This window comes from Mauremys reevesii, linkage group 11, assembly GCF_016161935.1.
Source record: "Mauremys reevesii isolate NIE-2019 linkage group 11, ASM1616193v1, whole genome shotgun sequence".
In the NCBI taxonomy this organism is placed as follows: domain Eukaryota; kingdom Metazoa; phylum Chordata; order Testudines; family Geoemydidae; genus Mauremys; species Mauremys reevesii.
Genome location: NC_052633.1, coordinates 37,717,410 through 37,733,791, shown reverse-complemented (window position 1 = coordinate 37,733,791; position 16,382 = coordinate 37,717,410). Strand labels below are relative to the sequence as shown.

At 39.3% G+C, this 16,382-nt stretch overlaps 1 pseudogene; it reads right to left on the bottom strand.

Annotated features, from left to right (window-relative positions):
• Nucleotides 1-16,382, bottom strand: part of LOC120374531 — a 202,284-nt pseudogene that overhangs the window by 148,695 nt on the left and 37,207 nt on the right.

The window sequence follows — 16,382 nt, the reverse complement described above, 5'->3', positions numbered from 1 at the left end:
AAACAAGGGAAAAATCAAACAGGTTCTTAAAAAGAAAAGCTTTTAATTAAAGAAAGAAAAAGTAAAACACTCTCTCTGTAAAATCAGGATGGAAGTTTACAGGGTACAGCTTATAAAAACTAGAGGGACTCTTGCATAAGTACAAATACAGCAAAGAGGTAAAATATTGTTCCAGCAAACACACATTTGCAAATACAGAAATTAATCAAAAGACTAATTCGCCTTTCTAATACTCACTATACTGCATAGAAGAGAATATTTCAGGAAGCTTGGAGATCCTGGATATACATCTGGCTCCTCTTAGATCCAAAGAGAGAACAACCCCCAAAACAAAGAACCCAAACAAAGGCTTCCCTCCACCGAGGTTTGAAAGTATCTTGTCCCCTGATTGGCTCTCTGGTCAGGTGTTTGCCAGGTTCACTGAGCTTGTTAACCCTTACAGGTAAAAGAGACCTTAAACCTTAACTATTTGTTTATGACAAGCAGAATTATGAATTTAAGCTCCTAGGCTCATCTTCGGAAGGTGTTGTGCAGGCTTCCCTTGAGGACAAGTATTGAAAGATCAGATAAAGAATAATCGCTTTGTGAAAAATGCTTGCCCACAAGTGATATGGTGTTTTGTCTTATTATTCATTCGAGAGTATAGGGAGTGTCTGGTTTCAGCCGCATAGTTGTTAGTGAGGCATTTAGTGCACTGGATAAGGTACACCACATGTTGTGATAAGCATGTGTAGGACCCATGAATCCTGAAAGGCATGTCGTGGGGGGTATTGATCACTATAGTAGTGGAAATGGCTGCAGGTTTTGCATCTGTTGTTCTGGTGCCACTTTGAGCTCTGGGTAGCTCAGAGGCTTGTATCTTCCACCAACAGAAGTTGGTCCTATAGAAGGTATTACCTCACCTACCTCGTCTCTTTCATATCCTGGTACAAACACGTCTACATCACCACAAACAACTGTCAGTTTAACAGGTAGACCTTTTTGCCACAGATATTCTGTACTACAAACACTGAAAGAACTGCAAGTGTCTTATTGACTTTTCACTTCTCTCTCATATCATGAGTCCATGAAAACTGTAACTAGTGGAAGACATTTTCCACTCTTACCAACCCTGGTTTTTTTTCCCTTTCCCCCTAACTTGCATAACAAAGCTCTTTGGGCTAACATTTTTTCTGCCAGTCCCAGGCTAGAGAAAAATCCCTTTTTTTCTTAAGTTTGAGGGTAATCAAACGAGCTATTTTTCGTTGTTAATCTTAGAACAATTTTCAAAAAATGAAAAAAACACCATTTTTGAACTACATTTTGTCTTCTAATAACCAAAATGACTTAGGTTAAAGACTTCTAACTTGTTTTATACATTGATCCTCAAAAAAAAAAAAAAAAACCTAGTAAATATCCCCACGGTAGTAGTGTAATTCTTATGGAGTCTTCAATTTTAAAGTTATTTTTCCAGGAATATTATGAATCAACATTTGAGGTTTTGCACATCTTGCAAACTCCATGCTTTTCATTACGGGCCAAATCCTGTTTGCGCTCATCATATGAGTCATCCTACAGCCATGAAAACTACAAAGTCTGCAAGCACTGCATATGATGCTTTCGAGGCTACAAGCACATCCTAACTCATTTTAGGTCTATTGGCTTATCCTGTGGACCTTGAAAACTCTGAGTTTATCATTAAAGATCTGCAGACATTCTTTATGCAAGATCCACAGGGTCATCCTTAAATTTAAGAATGTGAGTTAATCTTTGCAGGATTGGGTTCTACACTACAGATTTGAATAAACTGTTATTCACTAGCTGTTAAATAACTAATTACAATGGTGTTACAAATTATTTGATAATTGAAGCTTTCGGAAGTCTGTTGTAAGACTGAAATATCAAAAGTAATCAAAATTGATGCAATATTATCATTCACTGTAACAATAATGCAGTTGGGGTGTTTTATCAGCCTTTAAATAGAAAACAAAAATGCTCCCAAAACATTTAAGACAACTTAGCTGGATGGGAGAATAATCACTACCCAGAAAATCAGGACAACATGTTCTGAATTAACCACAAATTAAACTCACTGAATTATATAGCATTAGATGATGGTTAATTACACTTTAGCTAGTACACTTAACAAAATGAGACATTCCGTAATGGCCAGATGATGGCTGAGGACAGTCAAAATACCACCCCTTGAGCATCTAGTGTATGTGGATGACAGGAAAGTCTAGTGCAAGTAGAGATCTTGGGTGGGGAAGAGCTATGCTGCTCACCTTTCCTTCTGCAGCAGCTTGCAGGCAGAAGCCAGTCCAAGGGGATTCAGATGGCACCATAGTAACAGGTGCAGTAGTGGTTGCTGTTGTGTACTTTCCCATAGTGGAAAAAAGAGTAAAAAGTTTCCCAAGGGAAGTTCTGGAAACCCCAACGCTTGAGACTTTTAAAATTAGAAAGGACAAAGGACTAGGAGTATAAGGGAGGGAGCAATCCTGCATTGGCAGACAGAGGCACCAGATGATCTTTTATGGGTCTGTTCCATTTTTAACTTCTATGATCACATTTGTCTTCAGCCACAATTCCTCCAAGAGCTCCTTGGGGGCGGTGCATCTCTACACATCTCCTACTGCGAGCTCTGGTTTAAAAGTCACAATGGAACCCTTAGAATCTAACAACAAGAGCTATTCTAGGCGCTGGTTAGGAAAATGTGATTTAAAGGAAGTTTCTACTATTGTGCGAAATTAGGGCAAAAATCTCCTTTCAGATCCACACAAAGTATCTCAATTCCAACAGTTTGCTCTCCTGCTGCTGTATCCATCATAAAGAAAGACTGCCTCTGTAGTGAATAAAAGGTGATATTTTAATCAATTAAGATTATACAAAAAAATACCGAACAATTCAGCTTTCAGCCCCACCCTCTTCCCAGGTTGAACCACGACCTTTACACTTTTACTCTACATTTCACTTCTGTTAAAGTGACAGGCACCTCTCAGAAAACACCAAACATGCATCTAGAGAGAGCAGAATACCCAGTTGGAGATCGACCGTGAATTTGGCTTTTATGGTCTACTTATGTAGACTACTTTTGTACTACATAAGTTTTGTACTTTTGTACTACTTTTGCACATTGTAATAAAAAATATATATTTGCACATACACACACATTAATTTCTCCCCAGTAAATGAATTAAATAAATACGTGAATTCTAGTATGAGACCACTTTCATTGTATAGTCTGTAATATTGATTTAAAGGAAAGGTGTTCTGAAAGACTATCAGAGGGGTAGCCGTGTTAGTCTAGATCTGTAAAAGCAGCAAAGAGTCCTGTGGCACCTTATAGACTAACAGACATATAGGAGCATGAGCTTTCGTGGGTGCATCCGATGAAGTGGGTATTCACCCACGGAAGCTCATGCTCCAATATGTCTGTTAGTCTATAAGGTGCCACAGGACTCTTTGCTGCTGAAAGACTATGATACATAGGTTTCCATTCCGTAGAACAGGATTATTAGTAATTTGATACACACAAACATGTCTGTCATCCATGACCGTGTTCAATGATTCAATCCACATAGGGTCAATATCTCATCTAGCACAGTCCATTTGGGGGCATTAGGGGCTATGAAAGAAAGTTCCCTCACAGTGGATGAAAACAAGCCTTCCAGTTATTGAAGAATGAAATTAAGTTCCCATTTACCATAACCATGCAATCAATGTAAATCTTAAAATTTGGCTAATTTCATTTGAGTATATTCTTGGAATACCAACTTCCCATTCCCTTGTTGATGGATAAAGAAACCCAAGAAGTTCATCTGTGGTGACAGCTTTAGGGGTGATATCATTCCAGAATGGGTTCGACTTCATGTTAGAATAGGTCTTTTGCAACATCTTTAATATCTAAAAAACAGAACACAGCCACAAGGAAGTTAAATTTTTCTTCCCTCTGACTTTGGAGTAACCTCAGCAACTACAGAGCTTGAACGGGACAGTAGCTACCAAAGATGAATATTGTAAGACTGAGCCCATATCCAACACATGAAACAGATTTTAATCATTTTTTCTCTTTTACTAGCATTTGTTTAAGAGGGTTCGGCTGAGTAAACAAAAAGAACAAGAACCTAAGAGAAACCCTTATTGACTTGAATCATCAGCCCTCAAGCAGGTGACCGAGAATGAGGACTCCTGGGCTCTAGTCCCATCTCTGCCACGAACAACTTGTGTGACCTTGAACAACTCATTTGAGATCTGTGCCTCAGTTTTCCCACCTGTAAATTTGAGAAAATAATACTTTCTGACCTCTTAAGGATGTTTTGAGGCTTAATTTTCCCCTCAAATTACTTAATGTAGGAGTGAGATATTTGAAGGAAGTGTCTTCTCCTCCGATTCCTGCCATGTCTCTCCAATCCTGCCAATGTCATCCAGGTCCCTAGGTGTCATCTGGATTGGGCCAGGAAAGAGTTGTTCAGTTCAGAGATCCCATTTATGGGCCTCCTTCTCTGAAAAAGTACTATAGAATGTATAAAGGACAATGAGATGTGCCATAAACCAGACATGTAGGCATTATCTGTAGATGTCATCATGGGCTTGGTCTAAGTTGGGTTAGTTCATCATTGACAATTTTGTCCACTCTTTTCTTTCCTTTTTCTTTTTTTGGCATAGAAGTGGTCCTGCCTGGCTCACTGGATGCAGCTTTAATTTTAATTTTTGGTTTTGACTATATTAAAAAAACATAAATCAAATATCTGTAAAGCATTTTCAACCCCTTGGGTGAATGATGATATAAAAGTGCAAACTATGGTTATCATAAACCTCACACACAGCAAATGGATATTTCAGCGAAAAAGAAAGTGCTTCTGTTTGGCTGCAGAAAATCCTAAGAAGCAACAATGGCAATATATGAGACGGAACATACAGTGATCTAACACAGCAAAAGTGAAAGGACAGGAAAGCAAAAAAACCCCAAAACCCGAAGATCCAATCAAAAATCAATTATAAAATGAGACATTTCAATACGGGAACATTAGAGATCACTAACATATCCACAAAAGACTCAGCATTTGCGTAATACACCAATTTCATTCACGTTAACATGAGTGTGAGCTATAGCATGGTTCATAGAATCTGTTGTATTCTGGCCTCATGCTGTTAATGCATCCTAATGAACTTGCTACACACAATGTCTTAACAAAATATTTCCTTTAAAAGCATTCAATTAGCAGGCAGAACAGGTGTTTTGGGGAGGTACTTCAATGTGTAGTTTACCTGATTTTACCCTGGTCTACCATTCCCAACTACAAAGCCAGAGGGTCTCACAGCTAGCAGCTCTTCTAATTGTGTGACCTAAAAATGAACAGTGACAATGAGTGACACACTTGATACACTGGCTGACACATTTTACCAGCATCACTGAATAATTAGGGAACTGTAAGAAACAAACTAATGTTCAGGATTTTATTTTCCCCTCCATTCACAAAATTATTCCTGAATGTGTTCTTCAGTGGGGGTAGGATAAAGTGTGGGATAGGACACACGAATTCTCTTGCCCAACAGTTAACGTAGTGACCTACCCTAGAGACATGATCATCCAGAAGAGGTGAATGTTTTCAAATTATGGGAAACTTCAGATGTGTTTAACTGTGCCAGGATTAGCCATCCCTAACTCAGAATCAGTACACAACATACACGCAATCGCTCATAGTAATAATTGCACAGCCTTTATTATACTCTTTCTCTGCACTTTGCAGGAATGTACATTTCTAACATCATTCTTGATCGATGGCAGAGACTACCAAAAAGGAATTCAGGTATGTGATAAATTCAAGGAATGAAAGACATAGCAATGAAGCTTGCTATGGCTTTGAGGTAAGACACATCACAACTGTATTTACAGCAAAGTCCTGGGGTCTCAAAATACAATGGAACACATTTATAGTTAACTTACGTGTAGTAAATCTCCACTTAGACCACAGTAAAGTAGAATGAAAGGTCCAAATTGTTTCAATACTTTCCTGAATATATTTGATTTTCAAAGTTGAGTTTAGAATCACTGTTGACTCTATAGTTAACTTAATTTAAGCTATAACTTGATCTGGATGCCCCTTCTCTTTTTTAAGATGAGTGTTCCTCATTTGGGTATCTAATTGTATTTTAGGAGGGAGATATTTTATTATGTCGATTTTTTTTCTGGTTGAACACTTTGGTGAGGAAAGCAAGCTATGCAAGCAAAATATCACCATATTGTTATTACAATGTGCTGAATGTAGTTCAAATTACAGTGGTGCTGTTCTGTTTAACACAAGGTTTCTATCAGAGAGTACATAGGGAAGGAAAGCCATCTTGGTGACTATTTTTGGAAGTTCTATTTGAATATGTCCAGGAAAATTAGGTACATTTTTCTGAAATGAATATAATAGATTTTTCACAACTGTAAGTTAGAAACAGAACGTTGTCATTTCCATAGCGTACCTCAGCTCCCTGTTCATCTACCACAAAGCTCACTTAGCCTCTCATGGACACTAGTCTCATAGTCCATGAAGATTTCTCTGCTTCATTAAGCATATCCAACCTAGAGGAGCATGCTCAACTTTGTCAAGTGCTACTAGGACACTCTCCATCCATAAACCTCCTCCCACATTATGCCACACTAATAGTGATGGCTGCCAACCTGAGAAAACTAATCATAGTGACAACACACCACTGGGTTCCACTTTCCGTTCCTTCTTTTCTCTACTACTTCATAGAGTTTACTATTCTGGAGACTGATAGAGCTGACAGGAATTATGCTATCAGGACAAGACTTCAAACATTATCCCTAACAAATGTCAGCAATGAAAAAAATCTACACACACAGTGAGATTCACTGCTATAGTCACCCACCTGTCTCTTCCCCCAGGCCCAGTCTCTCTTTTTCCTCCTTACCATCACCCACCATCCTCACAGCAACAAAACTCCCTCTCCTCCCCATCACTTGGCAGAGTCTTATCTTTGTAGGTCTTCATGTGGCTACTTCAGGCAGAGATACAAGCTCTTTGCTAAAATGGGTGGTGTGAGGAAGGGAGAATGTCCTTTCTTCTCCTCTCAGGAGAGAAGTTTCTTCTTTCTCTTCCCTCTCCTCCCCTCTCCTCCAATGAAATGAGAAATTTCTTCTTCTTCTTGGCTCAGGCATGGGCTTTTCAGTGGGTGGGCATGTTGTTCCAGATATATATACACCTCTACCCCAATATAACGCTGTCCTTGGGAGCCAAAAAATCTTACCGGTTATAGGTGAAACCGCGTTATATCGAACTTTCTTTGATCCACTGGAGCACGCAGCCCCGCCTCCCCTCCCCCAGAGTGCTGCTTTACCGTGTTATATCCGAATTTGTGTTCTATCGGGCCGCGTTATATCGGGGTAGAGGTGTACTACTTTTGTCTCTCTCCCCACCAGATCATACCAGGGATAGGGACCAGGGAAGAGAGAAATAGGAATTAAGCTTCTATTTACTCCTGACCCTGTTTCCACAGCCAAAAAATGGTGAGCAACCGCATATAACAAATGCTCACGTATAGTGGGTAGCCTTGGGACCCCTGCTAAGACCAGGCCAAGCATAACTTCCATACCTGTTCCCAGAGTGTTCATCTGCATTTGTACCAGAACAAAGATTCCCTCTGAAATCATACTGTAAGAACATAGAAACTGCCAGACCAGAAACTGATTAACGGTCCACAGACCTCTTACTGCAGATGCACTTCAAAGATGTCTGTTCCTCAGCCGAATGAAAATCCATTAAACACAAGATGGGTTACTCGCCATAAGACCATTTAAATCACTCAGAAAACCCTTTTAAGTTAGAAATTACTCCTAAATTTCCAGAACAGCCCAATACAGGTATAAGAGTGATCTCTGAAAACATATAGCTGATGTACATTACAGGGAGGAGATCAAGCCCAATAGCCCTTTCATGTGTCAAATCAGAGAAAAGGTTTGAGAGACAATGGAGGGACACGAAGTGCAGAAAGAGGAAAGGAAAGCAGTCAAAGGGGCAAAATGTGTCAAAATCCTAATAAGGCCCTAATCAGACTATACATTATTTAGATCTTTATTCCCTCACCACCTAGCAGTGTGGTGCTGGGTCATGAGATACCAGGACAATTCCAAGCTTTGCATGCCCCTATTCTTGATTTCAGTCCAGTTTTTAAGAACTGTATTACAAATGGATGATCAGTTGGTTTAGCCACTCTCAGTAGCACTGGCTGCTGTTCTGCTCTCACTCCCAGCAGCAGTTGCCCTCCATCAGCACCTCTGACACGTCTCCCTTTTGTTACTTTGCATCCCACTGCGCTGCTCAGGTAACCAGTTCCAACTTGTCATCTGCCCCGGATTCACTGCATCTGATATGGAATCATCTGAAATGTTAGCAACACTGTGATCAACACTGTAAAGGAAATAGCAAAGTTAAGGGGGAAGACACCGGGGGTTGCTTAGCTAGCACTAATTGTTCATTGTTATAAGTTATCACACAGCTCTTTCAAAGCAAGCACATTTATTCTTAAAGTCTAGTCTACTTTACAAGTTTTACTAAAGTTACAATGAAAGTTATGATTACCCTATCATATGGAAATTCTATACAGACCTATGCACAAGTTACAAATATAGTTATACTCACAGAGGGATGGTTTCTGCTAGAATCTCTCATAGGGAGCTCAATTTTCCCCTTCTGGGCATCCTCTTTTTGTAATGTGATTTTGTCTATACCTACATTCTGCACATGTCCATAAAAGTTAAATCCTCTTTTCTCTTATTGGTCTGTCCCCCCAGGAAACTTAAGGGATCCCAATTTTCTATAGGCTGTGTAAGTTCCCTTTGTTCTCATTAGCATTGATGCACAACCTGTATCCCATGGATAAGACACATGTCCAAAACAGATGAGTCTTTACAGTATTTTTATGATCTAATATTAATCTTCTAGGTAATTTTGCACAATATTACCACTTGGTGTCTCTTTTCCCATAATCTTATGGCATTGGGTTATTTCTTAGTCATTGGCTTAAGTCATCGTTTCTTGTCTCCAAGGCCTAAAATAGCTACGCTAAAATCTTGCAGGCCTCAACCTACAGCTTGTCTTACTCATGTCTAATATTTGGTTCCTCTAAATACTGATCAATCTTATACATTTATAATCCTACAAATTCATTCTAATTAACATACAATGAATATATGTAATATAACATATTGATTAATCATAACATCACACAATAATATACTAAAATTATTGGCTACACCTGTCAGAGCCCTTGGAAGAGTTGGGGTGATCACTGCTAAGCTGATTATCATGTGTATTGCCTCATTTATTGTTTTAATGTTTTCTCTGCAGTGTTTTCACCTTAACAGTGAATGTGCTTGCTTAGAAAGGGGCTGTATGGTAGCTTAGACCAATGGGCAATTACCCTGTTTATAGCCTCTGAACAGAAGGTACAGCAGGCCTGCTTGGGCAGTTTACTTGCTGGAGAATTCACAGTGTATTCAGAGAATCGTGCAGCCTGGAAATACCCTGGTCAGAAGGAAGTGAGAAGCATGGCTCTGCCCAAGAGAGCGGTGGCTGAGCAGTCAGGAGTCTAGAGTGGGTGCCCTTGGTGGACCACGAGGGGGAAAACAGAAGTGCAGTCAGAGGCGTGCACAAGGGGGGGGCAAAAGGAGGACCCCGCACCCCCCAAAATCTCCATGTGTTCCTGCAGCTTTGGGATGGAGGAAGCAGCAAGGTGGCAGGCTGCCAGCTGAGCTCCTCCTCTCCTCACCCCTATAGCTGCAAGCTGCTCTTCTCCTTCCCTACGGCTGGAGTCCCAGGGGCTGCCGCTGCCTCCAGCCCCAGACTCACCTCAGTGGGGGTCAGCAAAGCAGGCAGCAGCCCGGGGACTGAGAAGCAGCAGGCTGCAGCTGTAGGGGTGGGCAGAGGAGGAGCTCAGCCAGCAGCCAGCCATCTGCTGCTTCCTCCCTTCCCAGGCTGCAGGAACACAGAGAGTGCCGCTACCTCTTCGTTGAGGGGTGTCCCCTCCGGAAATGTCCCGAGAAATGGGGTGGAGGGGTCATGAACCTTTCATTTGTGTGTGTTTAACATGCTCCTCCAAAAGTATTCAAATTTAAATTCCTGCGCATGCCCCTGGATGTAGTTGCCCTGAACAGTGACATATATGTCAAGGCAAACCTTGCTGCACTAGATGTCAATTTTAGTACTTCTGAGGGAGAAACCCAGAATGATGGTGGGAAAGATAGGGGAAGAGAACCATCTATCCAATACAAAGCATGACCAAACAGTTACAATCCAGCTGTCACCACCCAACAGAGCTCAATGTATTCAGCAAGATGGATTCCACCCCACACCACTCCTCAAAGACAGCATTATCCTGACAGACCTCCAGCTTCCATAAATCAACATAGCACCACTGAAGTCAAATACAAAATTCTTCTCCACACAGTTGTCCTTTAGGCCACAATTGAAAGCCCTGAGGGCTACAGATTGGATACCCTGGGTTTACTGTTAATTAGAAATACATTGTCAATGTGATCTAGGAGGAGCAGTAGAAAGAGAAATATTTAATCCAATAGCATTAGGAAGATTTCTATTCTCATATATTTATTTGTAATGCTTTCTATGTATGTAAATTCATGTCTGTACCCTCCTCACCCATCCTCCTCCTCAGGATTTTCTTGTAAAGACGACAAATACATATTTAAACTAGAGATTTAACATGACCGTTTTGAAATAATAAAGCTCCATAAATTGAAGGGAAACAGACATCTAGTTTTAGGCCCAAAATTTAGCATTCATTAAAAAAACAAACTAATTACAAACCCACTGTGACTAGACAAGTACTTCGTGCATTTTTCTCACTCCAGACATTATACGAATTGTATGAGAAATAAAGGGATACCACCTATAAAATATCATTAGTGATGTGCCAGATCCTGACATCTTTATTTATTTAGGAGTTTGCCTGAGTAAGGATCGAATAAAAATGTATGGACCACAAGGCTTGGCTCCATTATTTGTATGACAAATAGTACAGGCATTTTGCAGTCATGTAAGCAAAGGCAGTCCTTGACCTGAACAGGTGACAGTCTAGACTGAAATTGACCAGTCTAGACTTAATTGCTGGACCTTGAATCACCAAAGACAAAAAACAGCAGACATTTAAAAGAAAGAATCCTGCTCAAATATTGGTCTTATTGTACTTTAGATTAGGTGATCTGGCTACAATTCAGCATAGTATTTAGTACATGCTTAGTCCTGCTAAAGCCAGGGGGCATAAGCACATGCCTAACGTTAAGCATGAGCTTCAGTTCTTTGCTGAGTAGGGAGCTGAGTGAGGGCTTACATGTCTAATGCCGGTAGTGCTCTGGCAATGCCACGCTAAGACAACATGTCAGGCAGTTGAACAAGTATGTCAGCAGCATATGACAGTGCACCTACGTTCTGAAATTAACCCCATCAATCTGTTTTCATTGTCCAGTCTGAGTGACGTGCAAAAAAGGAAAGAAATAGCATAAATAGGGACAAATAATTTTATTCTCTAGTGAGAGCTCATGAGAATGTTTGTTTCTAAATGAGATAATAGGATAGTATAGACCAGTCATATTGATGAAATAAGTGTGTCATCCGTGCACAGGGCAGGTGCAACAAGGGTAGGCTAATGAACATTCTGTCGCTTGCAAGATCCCAGTCTTCAGCTGTGTCAGTCTCCCTACTAATTTATTCTTGAACCTTGCCGGAGGACAAAGGCCACTTTTACTAAATTTAACTTGCATTTGTCACTTGCATTTGTGTCTAATGGAGGCTACAAAGGGCTTAACGAATAAAATAAAACTTAAGATAACATGTAATAAAATCCAGGTCAGTAAGGCGGAAGACCAGAGCTGAAATGGACAGTAGTGTAATATGTGCCATGCTATTATTGAGCAAATCAATTAAAACTAAAATTAAATGTCCTACTATCTAAATCAATAGAACATATAATCTATTAAAACAAAGAAACAGAAAGCACTGTACTGCCTTTGCTTATTGCTGCAGCAAGCAAAGGCATTAGCCAGATGTTGAAACCTCTAGGCATCAAACAACAGTAATCATTATAGCCTTCAATCACCCCATTTAGAATTTACAATAAGCTAAGCAGAAAGCCATTATTTCCACCTTCAATATAAAGTTTTCCTCGGGCTGCAAACGGAGTTCTGCAATGGACTGATGCACCATCTGTTCCAACTTCAGATCCCTTTTCCATGGAACTTCCAGCAATGGGAACAAGTCATTGAGAGATCCAGGAATATAGGGACATCATTAGTTACTATCTTAGGAAGATTAAAATCCCTGAAGGTTCTCAAACCCCCCCAAAAGACTGACACTATAATTAAATGAAATAATAACAAACCATAATACGAGGCATAAAATTAACAAACATTATGAATTAATCATACTTAGACAATTACAATCCATATGGCTAGTTAAACTCAAGCTGCTACCTGTAGTGACATAGACTGTATACTGTATACTCAATGCAGTGCATTTTTCCCAGAATGTAATTACTTAATTTTGTGAATGAGAAAATGATGTGTAAAAGCCAATGCTTTCAGGTCTTATTGTTCTCTTCAGTGTTAGACAAAATGCATGAATGTCTGTTCCATGGTGTGATATTACCTTTAGACATGTACAGATATTCACTCCACAGTCACACACACACACACACACACACACACCACTAAGAGAGAGACTGAGGAGACATTGTTCAGATGAAATCCAGATTATGTTTAAACTAGGGTTATGTTCTGTGGCTCTTTAATTTTGCAAACCAGACTCTACATTTGCCTCCAAATGGTGCGAAATTTATGAGATCAGTGGTTCATGTGATATTTCCATCATCTCGAGCCATAGCCAAACTGGATCCTGTCAATGTGCCTTTCTAGTTTTGGGTCCAGTCTGGGTTTAGATCTGAGAATTCCAATATGACATTCTCCCTACCCCTTAAAGGGTTACAGTTCAGGATCCTCTCTGGTGCATACAGCACATCTTGCCCAATGTCAATACAAATTATAAAAACTGTGATACCACAACTTCCTGATAAAGGGCCAAGTCAACCTCTGAAGTTTTTAGATTTATGTTGAACCTACAAGGAATTCCAGGTTAACAATCAATCTTTCAATGCCTCATTCTGAAAGTTCCAATTGTTCAGCTAGCCAGCTGGATGATTTCTCTAAAACACCTTAAATGAAAGATGGGAAAAGCAAAACTGAACTTTTTCTTTTGCCTCTTCCCTAAATAGAATCAAAACCAAAATTTACTGAGGTTCAGAACAGGAAATCATTCATGTTACCTGAAGTCTCTATGTTCATCAGAGAGGAGAGAGGTCTACCTGTCTGCCCTAGACTAGATGATCACACTGGAATGAGGAAGGGGGATGCTCTTAAAGATAACCTATGTACTACTGAATGATAGGATTCACTTCCCACCCACCAAACATTACCTGTCACCAGGATTACAGAACACAGTGTGCAGAGGCGGTCAAAAAAGCAAATAGACTGTTAGGAATCATTTAAAAGGAGACAGAGAATAAGACTGAGAATATAGTATTGCCCTTATATAAATCCATGGTACGCCCACGTCTCGAATACTGTGTACAGATGTGGTCTCCTCACCTCAAAAAAGATATTCTAGCACTAGAAAAGGTTCAGAAAAGGGCAACTAAAATGATTAGGGGTTTGGAGAGGGTCCCATACGAGGAAAGATTAAAGAGACTAGGACTCTTCAGCTTGGAAAAGAGAAGACTAAGGGGGGATATGATAGAGGTATATAAAATCATGAATGATGTTGAGAAAGTGGATAAGGAAAAGTTATTTACTTATTCCCATAATACAAGAACTAGGGGTCACCAAATGAAATTAATAGGCAGCAGGTTTAAAACAAATAAAAGGAAGTTCTTCTTCACGCAGCGCACAGTCAACTTGTGGAACTCCTTACCTGAGGAGGTTGTGAAGGCTAGGACTATAACAATGTTTAAAAGGGAACTGGATAAATTCATGGTGGCTAAGTCCATAAATAGCTATTAGCCAGGATGGGTAAGAATGGTGTCCCTAGCCTCTGTTCATCAGAGGATGGAGATGGATGGCAGGAGAGAGAACACTTGATCATTGCCTGTTAGGCTCACTCCCTCTGGGGCACCTGGCACTGGCCACTGTCGGTAGACAGATACTGGGCTAGATGGACCTTTGGTCTGACCCGGTACGGCCGTTCTTATGTTCTTATGTTCTTATAACACAACAGGTAGAGGGGAATCAGGAAATTTATGGGGTTTTATTGCTAGTCTAAGTAATCCTATGCAATTATGAACTCTTTGGGATTATTTTACATGCACTAAAATAAATGTTTACGAGAATATACTTTTAACCAAAAATAGTAAGAAAGTTCGACTCATCTTTGTTTAAACTCTGGGACGCTAGGAGGTCTTTGGATAAATCAGGAAACTGGAAGATACACATAGGTCCAGATATTTTTATGGTAGTTTTTCTCTAATTAAAATTGCCACTGAATAATCTCATAATAGCACAATTCCAGAAAAAGTAACCTGATCTTCAGGTCTGCTTCGGTCCTCTTGTTTCAGTTATCCAGCTGCAACCGAGGTAGACTTTATAACTGAGACACCAGTTATAATTATCCTAAAAAATTAAAAACCAAGCTGCAGCAAATAAACCCCTGATTTTGCATAATAAACTAAAATTGAGTAAATAGACTTTAAATAACTGTTTAAAATAAGCTGACATTTGTTATTACAAGCATTTTGGCACTTAACATACCAAGAACTATGCAACCAGCCACAAAATACTATAAAGACATACTCAAATCAACAGATGCCTGTTGTTTGTCCAGTGACCAGATACAAATACACCAACGCTTTCACTTCTCTTCCTTGGAGCCTATTATTTAGACCTTATTTCTCTTTGGGATCTATACACTGATTTATTTTAATTATTCCTAACATATGACATCTACTCCATTATGTGTAGGCTTGACGGATTCAACTTTTATTATAACTGACAGGTTACATTTATTTTAAAGCTTTTTTATTTTTAATTATTTACATTTTCACAAAATTATGATTTTAAGCATTTTTCCAATTTTTATCAATTTAGATTTTCACAATGGCCTGAAATTACAGGTAGACAGACAACAAGAGGGTTGGTCATTCAGTCATTTCATGACAGCTGATGCTAAGATTCAAAAAGTTAAAGCTTGTAATCATCAAAACACAAATTGTCAATATCATATCAAAATATATGAACTCTAATAAGTTCTCAAGCAGCATCTCTCTCATGTTGCCTATCTGTAAATTTCAGTGATTATAGATTGAAATATTTTTTCATCAGTTTGAGTGTATACTTTAAAATCAAAGTTTTACTGACATTTATCAATACAAAATCTCATCCTTCCATACCTAATTATGTGATTCCACAGAGGACAGAAGCAGTCGGTTTCCTTTCTGGACAGTTGTGACCTGAATATATTTGAAAGTTGCACTGTGCTGTCATAGTCAAACCTATTTCTGGGCAACAGGCAATGGCTTTAGAACGAAACTGGAGATTTCTGGCTGTCAATGAAGTCCTGCCCATGACTACAACAACCAATAAATGCACATGTCTCTTTCTCTTAAAGTAAGGTATAAATTCCATTTAAGAATGGCAGAGGGCACTCCAGCCAGTGCATTTAAAGGTGATCACTAATGCACATTTTGAATGGTTAAAGTCACTCAGCTTTCAGCCTCATGCTTTATAATACCAATTAAGAAGTTTTAAACTCACCTTGAAATCCAATGCCTGTCATATTTTATTGCTTAATTAAAATAATGTAATCAAAAACCTCAGAGAACCAATGTTGACTGAAAAGATTATGCTAATCTAATATGTATCTGATATTCGCATATTACTCTGAGCAGGATAAGATGACTAATAAAATGAATTAATAAAATGAAACATATCCGACTATCTTGTTAAATGGTATTTTTATCTCAATATTTATATACATTTGTTATGAAAGGGATATACTCTGTTGAAAGGGAATAAACACTTATGATTAAACTTGTCCAACTTGGTGCTCTCACCCAACCATTAAACAACTCTATATGCATTATAAACTCTACCTTGTAAACCCTCCCAGTCCACTGAGCAAGGAAACTAACCCTTACTCTTGGTAGAGTAAGGGGGTTGGACACTTTAGGGAGGAAAAAAAGGAAGAAGAGCCCAAAAGGCCAACCCAAAGCCAGGAATCAGGAAATAATTAATAAATCACACTGCTAATAGTTATAGCCAGAGAGCCAAATTTAAATCTGCGGTAAACAAGCACAGTTTCAGTGACTTCAGAGGAGACACATCTGAATACACG